Source organism: Polyergus mexicanus, unplaced genomic scaffold (genome assembly GCF_030449975.1).
Source record: "Polyergus mexicanus isolate NDT 795.1 unplaced genomic scaffold, iyPolMexi1.0 SCAF_15, whole genome shotgun sequence".
Lineage (NCBI taxonomy): Eukaryota > Metazoa > Arthropoda > Insecta > Hymenoptera > Formicidae > Polyergus > Polyergus mexicanus.
The window spans coordinates 662353-679859 of record NW_027223335.1 but is presented as its reverse complement, the minus strand read 5'-3'; positions in this window follow the sequence as shown (position 1 = coordinate 679859).

Genomic DNA, 17507 nt, shown 5'->3' with positions numbered 1-17507 from the left:
AAAAAAAATAAAAGCGCAGTAAATTTCTCCTACGCTTTGTTTTCTCGCATCGCTATATACAACACGCGCACGCGCGTTTGCCTACACTCTTATTTTGACTGCACGAAAAAGCACCAACACGCGTCAAGCGGAATGTAATCTGCGTGTCTGGAAAAATGTATGAAAAAAATGCTAAGAAAAAAAACTGGCAAGTTTCGAAACAAGACACACGTGGGACGATGCGAATAGGAAATAATGCACATAAGGTGAGCGCGACACGCGTGTATGTGAAGGGAGGCGCTTGATAACGAAACGCATGTACACAAAATAATATATAGGAACAATGCGCATGCATATACACACAAATATGGGCGCTTTCGCGCTCGGTAGCGGCCTGTCACCCGGTATTAACTATAGTAAAACGGGAGAAAGGAGGCGGAAAATGGAATTTGTGGTAGACAGCTTAATAAAGAGAAACAATCCTTGTCGCTAACCAGCTGGACACGCTTATGTATACGTCGGACACGAGACAAGAATACATTCCCAAGTTGCATGCCACGAGATTAGTAGCAGAAAAATTTGATTGCTATGCGAGTTTTAGAGAGGGTACGAATCTTCTCATATGTCGATTTAAAATATTTTCAATTTGTAAATTGTGAAATAGAAAACGAAAAATATAACGCAAGCTATAAAAAAGAAAATTTCAAACTACAGAAATAAAAATGTTTATAGAAAATCGCTCGATCATCAACGATAAGGAAATATTTATTATGCAAATCGCCAAGTGTTGTCGACTGCGCGAGATCGAGCGATGATAGCAATCGAGCCCGACGTGTGCCGCTCATAAATCGATGCCCGATATAGAAACAAATGTAAGACCAATACTTTCGGATATTGCCACGCCGTAGGTGATCGATGGTCCGGGATATTCAATATCTGCAAAAGTTCGAACCCCGCTGTGCCTGCTGCCTGTCGCCGGCACTCACTTCCGTTCTCGAATACCCTGATGCGACTTACTTTGCCACCCGACTTCTATCTCCTTCCCCGACAAGAATCTTCGGACTCTACCGTTTCTCTTATCCCATCCGGAATGCATGACTCGAAATCCCAGACCGGCAGAAACTTATCCTAGAAAATTTTTTCAGTGTCATCTCTGATCGTACCCTTGCTTCTCGAGAGACTGGGAAAAAGTGAACTGCGACGAACAAACGTCAAAAATGTCAAAAATGTAAAAACCCGGAGACGAATGACCTTGTTTTCAGTCAATCGCATTTATATCTTTTAATATTTGTCATTTTCATGAGATTGACGTACATATTCATAAAATATATCTGTTACATACTACCACATATTTCATAATTCAATTCTTATTTTTTATGAAATTATTTTGTAACTAATTATATTTGATATTATTATGTTATCGTATTTTTATGTTACGTTATTATATTATTACCCACATAGAGATTTGCAAATCAGATAGAATATATATTTTTTTCTATCTCATTGTGCAAATGTCTGATTGCAAAAGTGGATAATAATATATAACATGTATATATATATATATATATATATATATATATATATATATATATATATATATGAATTTATGAAGTATGTATACTTCGTTTACGAGTCCCTGAAAAAGGAACAGATCGCAAAAAGCACGGCATAAAAAGAGAGGAAAGAACTCGAGACGGAAAAGTAAATTTGAGAAGAATCGCTGACCGACTCTACGACTGCGTACAGATTTGGCAACTGGAATTGTTTTTTCAGCCAACTGTCGCGTCCCCTGCGGAGCCATTAAGCCGACTTTTGCACCACCCATTCTCGTGACGTCGGGGAGATGAGCGAATACTCGAGAAAACGCGGTCGAGACGGACCGCAATGACGAAAGGGCCGAAAGGGGACACCGAATCCCCTTACGATGATTGCCGTAGGCTTTCCAGGCGGCCCTTTTCCTAGATTCTCATCTTCCTTTCCCTTACACCACGCATCTTATCGCCCTTTCGCGGTGCGCATTTCACCCAACAATAACGTCGACCCACCGGCTGACCACGAAAAACCGCAGATAAGCCGGAAACTAAATGGTACATATATCTTTTCATAATTAAACGATAGCTTTTATATTGGAATTTTATCAATATCTGAAAATCAAAGCTCGAATATATATCACGAGTTTATATTGTATTAAACGAAAACATCTAATCCCGAATACAGTTTGAACGAATCGAGTTTAACTTTTCATGATTAATAATATTACTGATATTTATGTGTATATTAATTACGTTCGTTTCAATTTAATAAAAAAATTATTTTTTTTCTAAGATAACTAAACATTCCATAATTTCCGAACGCACGAGATAAGCAACGCTCTTGGATTCTAAAATCTTAACGAACAATAAACTTTTCCGAATTGGTTCCTAAAATTTTATTCTTTCGAAAACAAAATCTCACCCTCGCTCTTATTTTCTGTATTTCGCACTTTAGCGAGATTTATAGCATCGGAGGATATAAAGAGCAAACTCTATTTGTCGCGTCGGTTCCGGAAAAGGGATCGAAAGTGCGGCAAGAAACAATATTTCTCCATTCAGAGGCAAGAAGATGGAATGCCGCGCGCACAGACATACACCCACACACATAGATAAACGCGCATCTCGTATCTTGTAGAGAAAACAGAATTTACTCTCCTAGTCACTGTCTCAACGGACGATCGAGGCGTAATGCGAATTTCCTTTGCCACGGCACGATCGAATCTGCTTATACTCGCGGCCGGAATAATGTAACGTCGGCAAAGCGTAACCGGAAGATGAAATATCGCAACGTCGAGTGCTTATTGGTTTACGCGACCCCTCGTTCGTTTCCCAAGGTCGAAATTGCCGTCGGGTACGTTTGTTCGTTCGTCGACGATTCGCGGACCAGAGAGGAGAAGGGGGAAAACCGATCGAAGAACAACTGATAAGATAAGTAAGCGGGAAAAGTGGCTGCCTGGTCGAGGTAGCGCGGAACTGCAACAATATTGATTCTTCTAATGAAACAAATTAATTAATTTTCCAAGTCTCGCGCTCTCCGACCGGCGTTCTCGAGCACTGCTGAAGCACTCGCGCCGTCCCGGGACATTTCTGGCGGTCTTTCTCACCCCTTGAAACGAAGCGCAAGTTCAGCCGCTGCCGCGCCAGATGAAGTCGTTAACTCGAGTATGTACTCACTCGAATAGAAACGGAAGCGTACCCGAAGAAAATTGGAGATGCTGCCAGGTAAAAATGAAAATTCAATCGATACAGACCGATTCGAGATGGCCTCGTTTTATGCCGCGAGCGAAGAAGCGGAAGGAAAGGTGTCCGTTGCTTTTTTTCATCGAGAAACGCCGTCGTTAATAAGGAAGTTCATTTCGCGATGGCGTTGGCTAAACTGGATTCTAGAAATCATCGCGGTCAACCTTCGCCTTCGATTATTTCAGCCGCGAAAAACCGGGTTCGTGCCTGATTCTCGACTTGGTAATATCGAGAGCGCAACGTATTCTCGTTAGGAAAGTGAATTTCGTCGACGTAACGACGATATGTAACGTAATCGAGTCTCGCGCGAACGATGGAGTTATATAACCCTCGCGATATCGGTTAATCTTCATTGTTATTCGGTAAATTGCTGGCAGAAATTCACATCCAACGACTTGCACCGTGAGGTAACAGGTTGTTTTAATGCAACCGCAACGTCGAAACGAGAGGGACCGCCGTAACGGATCGCGGGTGTATCTAACGGGATGCCACGTGGTAGAAGGGTCTACTGTCCTTTATCCTTACTAAAACCAGAACTGTGTTTAACACCAGCGACCGCGCACTGACCAGCCATTAAGGACAGCTCGTGTGATTTATTTTCCAACGTACCGTGTAAACGATACGCGTGTATTATATACCTTCCGGCAGCCTCGTCTCTTTGCATCTCGCAATTGATCATGTCATGCGATCGTACGATTAAGTATCACGGTAAAATGTCAAGAAATATATTTTGAACTATATGCGTAAAAATGTAAAATGTTTTCGATATCAAGAGATAAAAGTTCGTTATTAATTTAAATTATTAACTGCACAATATATCGTAAAATATTCTAGATTAATATTATTCAGGAAAATAGGAGAGACAGTCCATAATGGAATTTTTTTTTTACAAACTAATCTATTATAATTATAAATTGCATAAATGCATCTTTAATTGAAGAATTGATCAAAATAAAAAATTTTATCTCAATTTTTCTTTTCTATGATATCAAAAACATTTTAGCAAAATAAAACATGCTCTAATCCCTAATGCAATCCCTTCCTCGCTTTTTATTTTAAACGATAACAAACTGCCCTTTTTTATAGATGTATCAGTAAGTGTTTACGTTTTGACACGAGAAATGAGAATATTAAAGTAATATCTTTTCCAAAACGGCCGATTGCAATATATTGATCAGATCGAGTCGATAATGCGTTTTAATTAATCGCATGCTTCTATGCTACAGCTATTTTATTTGCTTGGTATTCACGAGATATCAAATACTATCAGAAATGAACAGATCGGAATTTTATCTTCGGACGAAACAGACGGAGCGGCAAATGAAAGCGATAGGCACAGAAAGAAATTAAGATGTGTAAAATCGGCAGAAAAGAAACAGAATGTTTGAGAATATGCCGCACGTTGAGCCTCGGTGATATCGAACGCGTACGCATTGAGCCTGGCCGTCTACCACCTTCGGCTCTCATCAACGGAAGCAGGGTAGTAACCTAGCAACACCCCCGATACCGCCGCTTCAACCTCTTCTGCCGACACCTCCTTAGGTTTCAATTCGCCTTATCTTCAGCAACTTCCTTACGCTTCTACCTTTCCTACCGCCACGCAATCCAAGCGAGTAAGAAGATATTCCAATAAAACACGCGCAAAGTGGAAGCATTAAGATTCCTATTTGAGTAAAGAAGTTTCAGATCGCGTACATGTGATTTTGGAATAGAATCCGCAAACTTTACGTTCTATCTATGCTTAACCCATATCGCAAGACAAACATAAATTTTGTTTATTTGAAACGCACAATATCTTGCAACAAGATTGTATGGCAGTTAGCTGTAAATTTGGTTAAACATTAAAACAAGCACGCTATCTAATAGGCTACATAATAGATTCTGCAGGAATAACTACTTTCGTTTTATCTCGTAAAGCACGAAGCGCGCGAAACGGAACTGTATCAGCGTGGTGTAGCAGAAGAGATGAACGGGTGGTTGGAAAAAAAAAAAAAAAAAAAGTAAAGATAGAGGCAACAAGATGCCTGGTCTACTGGCTTTATAATGAAGTTTAAATATTGTTCCCCGATAGAGATTGCGCCTCTTTTATCGCGTCTGTTGGCTTCTACCGCTTCTTTCGTCACTCTGAGCAAGTTAATATCTATATAAGATTAGCATTATTTTATTATTTCTCTTTTCAAGTTATACCCGTAGCTCGTCTAGTATGTTCGATATTTTCCTTATCTACAGGAATACTTAACGCAGTGTTTCACAACTCTCCTATAACTTTTTAATCATTTTCAGTCTTCTGCAGTTAGATGGAAGCGCAAATTTTTAATTCGGATTGCGATGTTAAGAGCAGCAGGACTTTATTACAGTACGGTACTCAAGATAAAATTCATTTGCTGACAACGTTGCTCTTATTATCACTATATAAAAGTTCCCTTATAGCACATCGTCTTTAGATCAGTATACTTCAATGTAAGCTTATATATATATATATATATGTATATATAACACTAAGAAAAAAGTGTCTTTCTTAAAAAATACAATTTAACTTTACATATATACTTATTGTTAATATTTTTCAATACTTTCACTCAGCAAACTTCTTCGTTCTTTAAAGTGAAGAAAACATAACGCATATTATCTCACTCCTATATGAAGAAAAATCAATTTTTCAAATACTATGATGGATTATGAGAAATATTATAAAAGAAGTGTTAACGGCTATTATAATCTATATGAACAAAAATTTGTAATATGAGGAATTTTTCTGTTGCTGTTTTTGGTTATAACTATCTCGATAATTTGGACATTGTCGATGAAAAATATACGGAAAGAAAATATATGTGATGTCACGAACAATTTGTAATATAAGTCATGTCGCTCGTCGCGGTTTATTATAATAAGACCACAGGGTAGCTTTACAAGGATCTCTGGCATCCAGCCTGGCAATATAACTATTTCTCGTTTCGCATCGCGCCTTTCTCTTTCCTCGTCTTTCGTATATAGACATATATATTGTATATGAATGGCGAGAAACGATAGGAACAATTATCTGCAGCTATTACTCATCGCTTTCGCGATAAAGAAATCCTTTGTATACTTTTTTTTTATTTTTACAACCCTTGCAAAAACCCAAATTATTTCATGTCCTCAACATTTCAAGTAAATAACAAAAAAAAAATGATTTTAAACAATATATATAAAAATGCTAATATTCAATATAATGTATGTAGATGAATAAATGCCGCACAAATATTGCATAAATATAAATATAAACAAGCATTTAAATCTCCATCAAATAATTGAAATTACAAATTTTTGCCTACTTTCTTTCTCTTTTTACGTCAATCGAGTAAATCCAGTTGGTTAAGCATGTTCGTCCGATAATATTGACGTGATAGTACATCCCTATTTACGCTTCGTCGAGTGCGAAGGACAATGCAGGATCAATACGACGATCGAAAGATCGTCATCAAATACGAGTACGCTGTGTCTGCAAACACGATATAGGTTCGCTCGCGTAAAAATCGAGTTTCCCGGCGCTTTTATTCTCTCTAAAAAACACGGCAACACGAATAAACTCGAACGGTGTAATCTTCAATAGATTATTTCAACGCGAATAAATTTTTCCTCCTATATCGTGACGTACTTGCGTGCAAAATAATTATCGTCATCGTATTTAGATGTCTAAAACCTACCGCTCGCATTGTATAACCACCGCTACGATCCGTCGTTCGTTCGAAAAGTTTCGGAAAATTTTTGTGGCGTTAGTGACGGCACCTCGAACACACGACGATATAGATAATGCATACTCTCGCAAATTTGAACCACGCGATTCCGAACGAGTCCGCGACGCAGTGGCACGTTAATTAAAGTTTGAATTTAACTTCTAGCGCGGTCGAAACGGCTGCCAAAAGTATCGCGGTAATTCTGCGCCGCCATCTAAATGTACGCCTACAATTCGAAAAAGAGGATCGAATCACGTCTCGGCTCATTGTAGATTTCGCGAAATCGACGTTAAATATATATACATACATATATAGTAATATGTACGAGTGTCTCCGTCGTTTCCACGTGTACGGCAATACAGCGTGCGCGTAATAGCTAGTTGAATTATAAGATTGCCGTGGACACTTGCCAAGGTAATATCAAACTTTAAGCTCCCTTCCCAGGATCATTTACCCATCTACGCGCATGCACATGGACAATATACGCACACGCGACAATCGCGACGGTAAGCTTCGTTATCACGCACGTCCACGTGTGAGCTGATACGCTACGGCTTAGCTCCTTTACGCTCCCTCGATTGGCCGGCGTTCCCTTCAACGACGTGATCCTGATTATGGATCACTCCGAGACAAATTAATGACTAGCACCACGGATGAGCGTCTATCATCGTTTGAATGGCAACGCAATTTTGTGTCATTTTTAAAACACATCTCTTCTCTAGAAATAGTATCTCTTTACTTGATAAACTCTGAATGTTATATATTTTTATATTTCCTAATTTTCTCTAATATTGAATTAGGAAAAATTTGTGTGCGAGTGTATATGAATGTATATACGCATATTTTGCATGTATTATATTTTTTGATAAAAGCAAAACACTAATATTTAAAATTTCTAGCATAATTTATCTAAACAAAAGTTTTTCTCAATATTCTTTATCATAAATCTTAAAAATTGAGTACTAGCACAAATAATTTAATAATTATCTTCATACTGAATAGAGTTAACTAGCAATTGCCATTTCTTCATTGGTAAGGTCTTAACAAAGGACACTTTAGCAAGAGGATGTCACGGGTATTCGTCGAGCAGTTGCCTCATAACGAGAAGAGAGCGACCTCGTTCGTTGAAACGTGCGCAAATAAAATTGAAGGGAAGAAGAGTCGTTCCCCGCCCGAGGGAACGCGTGATTACGATAATTCGATCAAGGATCTTCGTTCTGCCGTCGAAACGACGACGCTAGCCATCGCCGATGCTGAAGAAAGAGACTTAAAACGTAGTTTGTTTATTCCGGTCACAATGTGAGTCACTGCCAAACCCTCCGTCCCTTCGACGTTGCACCCGACGATATAGTGACGCTAATGCATATTCAATGTTACGCCCATGCTCAGAATTTCTAACGTGGCACGGTAACTCTATCGGAGCGAGAGAGTCTTCTTCTCGAAGAACGATATCTCGCACTTATCGATTTATTCCAGAGTATTCGTTAGTATGAAGTGTACGTAAGTTTGCTGCGCATGTATATCGATGAATAGCTCATCGCAGTCTTTCGGCCACAGATTTGTAAACATAAGAGATTGGAATTAACTTTCGGTTGTAGAATTCAAATATTTTTTTCGTTCCTGTATTTAATCAATGTACAAAACGAATATTAAATGAATTACCAAATGTTGTAAATATATCCGCTGACCAATTGCAAAGTAAACTTTTCCTTAGTAAAAAAAGAAATATAATAATTAACCATTTTTTCACGCTTCTTAAATTTCAATATTAAATATCTTGATATCTTTTAAATTAAAAAACTCGGTTAAAGTAAATTTTAAATTAAATAAAGAACAAAATTTTTTTTTATTCGTCGTTTATTCCAAAGCTTAATTTACGAGAAATTCTCTCTACTTTTGGTCGCTTACAAGTTAAAAGCTATTGGCCTTTTCATTGAGAAGAAAAATTGACTTCGTTAATTTGAAAAATTCACAATATAAATATAATTGCAAAATTCGAGAAATTCTATTTTAGAATCGCTCTCGAACTTTTTATAACAATATGAAACTTTGTTTATTTACAAAATTCTTTTAGATATTATTGATATACAATAGCAATTTGGCGCACAAGCTGAATGAAATCACTTAATTTAAAAGCGCGTGATGTGAAGGATGATGAAATGATTATTATTATTATTCACATTTTATTTCGTCGATATCGCAGTTTTTAGTAAAGGAATTTTTTGCAATTTCTCGATCGTATTATAGTCGCTTTTGGAATGATAGATTTCTCTCAAAGTTGAATAAAACGCCTTTTTAGCGAGTGTTCTCTCATACGTATGTGCGTGCACATTCAATCACGTTTACACGCAAAAGTTCTTATTTCTTAGTATTCCTGCGACGTAGTACATAGGTGCTATGTAAAGCGCGATTGAATAGATATGATAAGCGCTTTATACAATTCCATACTTCGATCTTTGCATTATATGGTCCATACCACTGAATCCTTTGACATAATCCGTAAATGCATTCTGCAGTCGCATTTTCAATTTTTTGTAACTTCGATAAAAATTCAATACAAATCTGCTAAACAAAGAAAGGCGAGAGTTGCAGCAATATCTTGAAGATCGACAATATGACATTCTGTACAAAGAAAGGAAAGAAGATATTACATATATATATAGATATACCATATGACATTTAAACCAGTAATCACAAAAGAAATCAAAAGAAAGCCAATACTGCATTGTGTAGCATTGTGTCTTTGTGAGCAAGTTGGTCAAGGAATACTTGCACAAATGTTTATTATATCGATGTAGTACTGCCTCAATTTTAAAGACACATTAGCGCGCGAACCATTTCTTAGTTTCCCTCGAAGATGAGTCTCTTCGTTCTTGAGGCAATTTCATTCTTGAGTGGCCATATTGCATCGTTTTCTTGACGAAATAGCAAAGCATCGTAGTTCGTCGAATGACTGATTCATCGAAAAATAAATACAAATGTAATAAAATCTATGCGAATATCAAGCGAATGCAATTAAACTCTACTGTGTGCCAACAGTTGACAATTTCGTCTACCATAGTAAATAACATTGATCACATCATTAATAATGTATTATTTTCTGATGTTCTACTATATCTCTTTCTTTCTCTTTTTATAATCATAATTCGTTATTCTAGAAAATATTGAATGTGATAAGGAATTGGTTTATTGTCAAGTTTTTAAATAACGTTCAAGAATTGTGTATATCTTATAATTAATTAATTCTCTATATCTCTAATATCTTTTGATCAAAAAATCATCCGAGATCACCAAGCCCAAGAATGCCTCGGAATGATCCTTTCAAGTCCCTACAATCGGAAAAGAAGCGCAAATCTTTAGCAGAAACGTTTCCTCGCCAGGCGGATTACGTGGTGTAGGATAACGTTCCACAATCACGCGATGACTCTCCACCTTTTAACCCTGGGGTTAAGTACATCTTAGTTTCTGTAAAAGTTCTGTCTCTCTCTCTCTCTCTCTCTCTCTGTGCAGTAATTTTCCGGGCTCGTACATCTTCGTCCGCTTCGTCATCTCTTAAACATTTTAAATTTTATCACGGTGTACACCCTCTTGTACATCCAAAACATCGTCGTAATCAACGAGCTTTCGTCGCGCCACGTAAAAGCATGCCAGTATAAAATAAACTATCTTTTCTCACTTTTACTGCACTTTTCGCGGACTGATGTTCTTAGAATGAAATTTTCTGGCAAGTGCAACAGACGCATAAAAAGTACGTATCAAAACTAAAGATATTCCTCTTATAATTATAACACGAAATGATGAAATTCTCCAAAAAAAAAAAAACAATAAGAAAATATCGTATTACAATGCAATTTTATTCTCACCCTTAAATCGATACGCTGTTCCGTAAAAAAAAAGAGACAAGCCAATCAATCATTGCAAGAAAGTCATGAATAAATGTCTTTCAGGTATGAATCGGAAAAATTAATTACTTGTGTTTTCCTAAAGAATATTGTGTATATGAAAAAAAGAGTGAACAAAATATCAAGACAATATCAAGAAAATATCAAAACTATCTATTCGTAATATTTTTTAAGGAAAAAAAAAGCGCATAATTTCACAGAATTGTTATCTTATCTTTGAAAACTTGTCTTTTTTTTATCCAAAGTAACTGCATAATAAAACGAATTTATGTAATATTTCTCTCTTTAAACCTTATTAGAGATAAAATTCCCGAAATACGCCATGTAAAGTTTAATATCGCCTCACGACAGGCCGAAATAGCATTGAGACCGGAAAGAATTATCACCGCGAAGCACGTTAAAGTTCTAACTTCGTGGGAGAAGCAGCCGCTTCTCTCCCGTGGCGCGGTATCTCTCATCTATAAATTATAATATGTAAATTGGCGGTAACGGTAGGGGGGAGGGGGGAGAGTCGGGGTACTCGATACGCATTTACGATGGTAGATAGGTGGTCTGGCAATTACAGCGGCTTACTGTACATACAAATTGCGTTCTCTCTTTAGTACCATTTACCACCCTCTCTAGCAAGGCCGCAGCAACACCGAAATTCACCGTACCGAGAGAATCGTAGTTATATAAAAGCAGACACTACCGAGGAATTACCGAAGTAAGAAGTCGCCCTTATAGTCTGGCACACAATTTTCTTTTTTCCGCTCCGTACCAGCCGAGCCCATCGTTTAAAATCCTTGTTTGTCCTTATGGAATTATTTTCCTCCAGCGTAACGGGAGGCCAAGGAATTTTCCGACCAAACAGGGTGCAAGCGTTGAATAAAATATTCATATTTTCGTATGCATAGAAAATTTGTTTTCATTATAGTTTATTATAATCGAATTGTACTCGATCGTTAAAATTAGTTAATCATATTATTATGATAACTTTTTCACATATTTATATAACTATATAAAAAAATATATTCATATACGTCGTTCAAAATTTTTCAAATTTAAATCCTAGATTTGTGTGTTAAACAATGTGTATTTACTGCTATTACGCGAGTTATGACTACTAGATTTTTAATGCTTATGTATATTATACGTTGATTAAGCAATAATTCATAAATCATAATAGACAAAATAAATAGCAACCAAAAAATCCGATGCCTTTGATGCACGTGGAAGAAACGCTCATTTAATAGAAATTTTTCATCGATTTTCCTTTTATTATACTTTTTAATCGTTTTTATGTTTAATAAAACTTTCTACGAAAAATAAGACATATTATTAGATAAAGATATAAAGAAATAAAAATTACAAAAAGATGTAATGTAAGAACAAATTATAAAACGGAGAAAACAAGATTATATCATAAATCAAAATATATGTTCCTTTTTTCGCTTAATTACTTTTCAGAACTACATTATTTAGCTCGGAACTACAATAGTGTATGCTTCAATTCTTCGTAGTACAAGTACATCGTACGTTGTTTTCGAGAGAGGCAATAAAAATTGGAATTTATCGTGCGGTAAATACGTTAAACGAAATTACGATTAAAACTGTAAGAACGATATAACCGAATTTAGTCCATAGCTAGCTGCAAATGCGTTATCTGACTTTGTATATGTGTGAAAATTCATCCTATTTTTACGACACTAACATTGCATCGCTTTTTAACACACGGAATCATTAAACAAAATGTATATCGTAAATTATTTAATATCTATCTTTGTATCAATTTTTTATTTTTAATATATTTTCGAGGTGTTTAAATATGTAAAGTTGTTCGATATTATTCTCACATTATATGCGGAGTCAGCTGTATGTATTATTCAATACATTCCGTATATATGATTTTGGTATTGCGCTGATGCAAAACTGGCAAGATTCTCGCAGCACCTCGTGCCGCATGAGAGAATTGATACTGAAAATATCGAGTGGCGTAGAAAATTGATAGCCTAAATGCACCCTGGATTTCACATGCACTCGCTTTGGCAATTGTTCACAATCACTCACAGAGCATATTAAAACGCGTGTGCGGTAAGGCATAAGCATACTAATGGCTCTACATATTTTAGTCAATAACTATCAAAATAAAAATTTTACTTAATTAATTGTTAAAAAAAGATCTAAAATATGATATATGTTCAATAACATATATAGTATATATTTAAATGTAAAAAAAAAAACCTTTTTTTAAACATGTATTTGTAATTCATATAATGTGTGTTTCTCTCTCGTTTCTGTTCTTTTTACAGAACGTGAAAAAAAATTATTTAAAAAGCGAGCATTATTTTCTTAGATGTCCGTGACAATATTAGTACATATTTGTCGCAAGCATTGCCGCATATTATCGAGGGGGGACCCGTTACGAGTAGATATAACTAAAACAGACATAGACATCTAGTTGAGATTCGGGTCAGCGGCGCAGACTTGTCCCCATGCTTTTCCTGAGTATCGACGAAACGTCGACGAAGGGGCGGTAGAGAGAGGAGAAGGGGCGAAGAAGGGGACGATGGACAAATTATCTGCCATCCTTGCCCGGACGGTCCTCCTCATCGGGCTGTCCTGCCATCCTGCGGAGGAAATCCCTCCGCGAAGACCCCGCACCCTAATAGCCGCCCACGGGAACGCGACGGGACTCCCGATGGACCGGACGAAATCTCGTGCATTGTGCAATCCGCCGCCAACTACCCCTTCCCCTTCCCCATTTGCCCTTAACATACACCCCAGGCTGTCGAGCCCGCGAGAGGTAGGGGGCACATTTCTTCCAATTTGCCAGAGTTGTGCATTCGACGGGAGATGGGAAGATATTAGGGAAAGAAAATTCCTTCTCTTTTCTGCCTCTCCCTTCCCCCTTCCCCCTCCCCCTCCCTTTCCCTTCTCTTCTTCCTTCTATTATCCTATCTTTCCTTCCACCGTTTACCTTTCGAAGCACACAGGTGCGCCTTCGGCTCTTTACTTTGCAATATTTCGGCCCCTGCACTATGTGAAATTATATGTATATGTGCCAAATATGAAGAGCAAGACTAGTAGATAGCCAATGTTTTGACAATGAAAGAGTTGATTTTTTTCGACTCGCGTATCACGCATCTAGTTTATCTGCACGGAATGCTATTTTTAGCATTCCCCATTGTGTAATATTCCGATTGTCGAAAATACAATAGTAATACGAATTAGTTTAATTTACAAATATATTAGTGTAGTAAATATTTTTGTACTTAAATATTTTTGCATTTAAAAGCCGCACAAGGAGGTAAATTTAAATAAAATAAAATTATCGATTTAACATAATAAAAACGGAAAAAAAAACAAATTTTCCTTAAATAACGGAATAAAGTTGTATTTGAATAAAACTATTTTAATCAATCAAGACGAATGGAATTTAATAGAAATGCAGATCTAATGATCGAGACGTATAAAGCATATGTGAACGAAAGAAAAAACGAGAGGCATTAGCCGCTAGCCTCGACGAAGGTGTTTCCCTTTATAGGACGAATTAAGTCGGTTTTACGAGCTATGTGTCAAGATGCCTCTTTACGATCGACTGGTTCCCGTAAAGCTATCGGTCAAATGATTCCACGAGATATTGTACTCGTAACCACGCCTTTTATGAAACATCATCCGGAAAACGATACTATATCGTACATTGTTTTTCATATTATTGTTGGAAAGTCTCTTTGATCTTATCTATTTGCAACATGGAAGGTATGCTAAACGAAAAATAAAAAAAATAATTTGCATGGTTTTTCATTGACTAATATAATCGTAAAACTTAACGCTTCATAAAGTTACTTTTAATTCATCCGAAAAATTAAAACACATAAGATAACTAATGTCAATAACAGTAATCGATAATATGTAGTAAAAATGTTAAATTTTACGTTATCATATAATATAACGAAAAATTATTGAATATAATAGTCCCCGAAATAATAAATACATACGAATAAATTTCACACAAACAATAATATTACAAAATTAAAAACATCGCGCACAAATTCTTTTAATTAGAATCTTTCTGTTAAAAAATATATTTTACAAAATTGTTTCAACTGTCATAATTTTAATCCTCTTTTTAAATCTGTATTTATACATATGTAAAAAAAAATAGTACGCGTCTCTTATACATATTAAACTGCTCTACAACATGTGCAAGGCTCATTAAGGTCGAAGGAAGCATTTGTAAATGTTTCTTTGAAACAAAAAATTTTTTTTATGTTTTCCCCGAGTCGAGAGTAAAAAAGGGGTATCCCGGTAAAAAGAGTCCTTTAAAAAGAGTCATAGTTGAAGTCCTTACCACTGTCGGTCGAGGCGAGTCTGCGATGATCAGTAGCAGAAATCGCAGAGCGAGGAACAATGAGAGCGTCGCACTTTTAGAAAATGTACCACGATAGCGTCTACTCGTTAGAGATCATAAAATTTTCGCTTTATGCTTTACATTCGGAGACATTTTTATGAAAAAAAGGGGGAAAAAGCCACGAAAATATACAAATACTGGCGAGTAATAGGTAGTAGTATAAGTCGACAAATATCAAATGAAAAAAGGCGAAAGTGGAGGACCAGTCGGAAATAGATTTCAATCCTATCGAAATGCAGGTGTTATCCGTGCGAAATTATTCTTACGAAGTCCTTACGAATAAATCCCGCCTGATCTTTCGCGATAACCTTGCGTGTCTATTTTTCTCGTCTCAGATCGCAAAGAAGACATTACTACGTGTCATTGGAATTTTTAAGCGGCTTTTATGTTAAACTGTAATTAAAGTCCCTATCGCAGCGCAATAATTGCGTTATTTCTCTTTTTTCTTTTTTTAAGAAAGTATTAGTTTGAAAAATCATGATTTTTTTTAGAAAATTTAAAAATAAAATAAATAATCCCCCTGGAAATAAATACAACTTGAAAAGAACGTGTCGTGTACAAAATGAGTTATGTAACGCTTTTTTCTAATATATAATATCTAATATGTATATAAGATTTTTTTATAATTATAGAAGATATATCTTCTTATAAGAATAGAAGAAAATCCGTTTTTCTTCAAATATATGTTCATTATATATTTTGTGATTTTTAGTAGATAGAAAATATATTTCTCTTCAGTATGTTTAGCAACAACTTAATTGTGGTGTACATGTAAAAAATCAAGATACAAAAGCCGCATACCGGTGCGCCAAATAGGAAGCAACTAAGAGGATTAGTAGCCAAATGGCTGGGTGGCGGTAAACTAAAACAAATATTACCCGCGAAAGGAGGTCGCAAGTTAAATGTAATTAAGCCACTAAATACTACGTAATTACTAACTGACGGAGGAAAAAAGATACTCTCGGTGCTCTGGATTTTGTTTCAAAAATCCAATCCTGATATTTCAAAGTGATCTCATCGAAATATGTATAAAATTTGTCTAAAATTGCGAGATTCAGCCGTCCAAATTGCAAGAAATAGCGAAATGGATACAAAATATGAGACTGGGCCGTTAAAAAGTTGAAGACGCGTTAGCGCCAAACTGTTTCGACGTAATGGCCAAAGTTCCTGTCGTCCCGCCCCCAGGTTCGTCGTGCCCTTTTATTATTTTATATTTCGCGGCATCGTGTGCACAGCACGCCAGTTGGAGATAACAGAAATTATACTTGCGTTTAAAAGTGGAACAACTGTTAGAGACGTCGCGAAACTTTAATACTGCGATGATACCGGGCCGATTTCATCTTCGCGCGAGAATCCCTTCACCTCCAAGTCTAATTCCCCGATAAGTCTGTGCACGTGTGCAATTTTCGTCGAGGTAGTCTATAAGGGCGAAAACGTTGAACGTTTAAATCGCGGTATAAAATAAAAGGATGACAAATATATAATTCTTTCGGATGGTTTTAGGAAATGACGGACCTTATCAGAGAAGGAATGACAGTTTCGCTAAATGTAAGAAATCTCATCTCCCATTATTTTTATCATCACCTTTTTTACAGAGTTTAAAACCTTCGAAAATCATGCAAAATGATTCGCGACTACCGTATAAAAATAAATTTTTTATTTATGCATGAAAAAATAATCCGTGTAAAATATCTTAAACAAAAAAGTTATATATATATATATATATATAAAATTTTTTTATTTTTAATTTAAAGCTTAAGATTAAAAGTATTCTTAGTTTTTTTCAAAATTAAATAAAAAATGGGAATTATGTGCATCCCTCAATTCATGGAGAGTTCTTTATTTTCCATTACGTACAATGTACCCGCGCACACACAAAAATATTCTTTCAGAAGATTTTCCTTTGAAATTTAAATAAGAAAGCTCTTTCCGTTTCATATGCTACTCACGAACCACGCCAATAGTATAGTATCATATGTATAGATTATGGACTGCGAAGTACATACGTGCGTGCGAGAGCGCTTTCAGACGGTTGCGAGTATCAACGAGCCGACGGCATTACGAGTGCATAAATACGCACGCGGAAACGGAAAGCTCGTGATATCGCACAACAGCGAGCATTAGCGAAGCGTTTCTTCGCACGCGTCATCGGGGTACACCTTGCGATTGCGGATTAGCGAGCAGAACGTTTCCGCTGGGACGCACGTTTCCTGCGGCCTGGTCGACTTGTTACAGGCACGTACAC